The sequence below is a fragment of the Chrysochloris asiatica genome, unplaced genomic scaffold, assembly GCF_000296735.1.
Source record: "Chrysochloris asiatica unplaced genomic scaffold, ChrAsi1.0 scaffold00015, whole genome shotgun sequence".
Classification (NCBI taxonomy): domain Eukaryota; kingdom Metazoa; phylum Chordata; class Mammalia; order Afrosoricida; family Chrysochloridae; genus Chrysochloris; species Chrysochloris asiatica.
Window position 1 is genome coordinate 13,602,467 of NW_006408533.1, and position 1,532 is coordinate 13,603,998.

Below are 1,532 nucleotides of genomic sequence, written 5' to 3' on the forward strand. Positions count from 1 at the left end.
TCAATTCCCTCATATAGCTGTGAAAGTTGAACAATGAATATATAAGGAACACTACAGAAGAACTGATGCATATGAATTGTGGTGTTAGTGAAGATTATTGAAAGTACTAGAACTGACAGAAGAACAAACAAATCTGTCTTGGAAGAAGTATAGCCAGGATGCTTTTTTTTTTTAAGGTTTTTATTGTGGATTGAGTGAAAGTTTACAGGGGAGATCAACAGTTTTACATTCAACAAATCATACACTTTGTTTCATTACAATGATTATAATCCCTTCCATGTACCATCAGTTAACAGTATTTCTCTTAATTCACTTTATCTCTCTCTCTCTCTCTCTTTTTTTTTTTTAAACACTCAGGCATATATAATAATTTAAACCACCAAAGGGCACATTTTGCAAGTCTGCCTCCTGACCACCAGCTCTTAGTCCCTCTCTTCCCATGAATAGAGTCCTCAGCTGCTCCCTCTCTCCAGGTCCCCATCTCTGCCTCCATCTCTGGTATCGCTGCTTCTCTGGATAAGGTCTTGCATTCCGCTTGAGCTCTTCTCCCTTGATGGTCCTAGGGTCCTTTGTTCCTGGACTGTAAGATTAGCTACTCCCCTGTTTTTGTTACAAAGCTTCTACCTTAAGAATGCTTTTTTTTTTTTTTTTCTTTGAGTTTGGCTTTTATTGAGGAGAATACAGGTTAGGCAAGACATAGTTTCTGAAGGGGTTAAAAAGACCAGGAAAGTGGAATTACATCATAATTCTGAGAGCTTTTGAGATCTTTGCCTCCTTCAGTCCAAAACGGGGATGCCAGCAGAATGTACAAATAAAGGCTGATATGATCTCAGCAAGCTGGAACCTCTCATTTCTCCACTGCAGGTGCACATCCCTAATCACATACTCCACATTCAAACTGAACAACATCAAAAATGAAATTGCTCAATAATGGGGATTGGGAGGGACAGCTGCCCAGTCAGGAATGGGGGAGGGTTTTAGAAGCGCAGGCTCTTTGGGCCAAATCGGCCCAGTCCTCCTGGATCTGGGTCTGCAGCTCCAAGGCAGCGTCCTCCAATCATGAAACGTGGCCATGGGATAGCCCACGGTTCCCAGGGCAAAGCATCCAACGGTCACTAGCAAGTAGGCAGGCAATGGCCACAGGACCTCCCGGCAGGTCAAGGACAGCTCCAGGCCTAGGGTGGGACCCACGGTCAGAGCCATCCAGGTGGATCCAAGGAGGGCCAGCCCCCACATCCACTGCGCTAGCTTCATCATGATCCCGTAGCTTTGCTCTTCGGTGATTCTTGCTGTCCTCTCCCTCTCCATTCAGTTCTCAGCCTACTAAGAATGTTTTTTTTGTTTTTTTTTTTAAGGTTTTTATTGTGGATTGAGTGAAAGTTTATAGGGTACATCATCAGTTTCACATTCAAACATTCATATACCTTGTTTCATTACATTGATTATAATCCCCTCCACATACCATCAGTTAACAGTGTTTCTCTCTATCCTCTTTAGCTTTTTTTTCGGAAAAACTTTGCCTTTTTGGAATT

The 1,532-nt window shown here is 42.7% G+C and overlaps 1 pseudogene; it reads right to left on the reverse strand.

The window, feature by feature from the left end:
• Positions 1–958: 958 nt before the first annotated feature.
• On the reverse strand, positions 959–1,257 carry LOC102812214 (annotated as a pseudogene).
• Between the last annotated feature and the right edge of the window lie 275 nt (positions 1,258–1,532).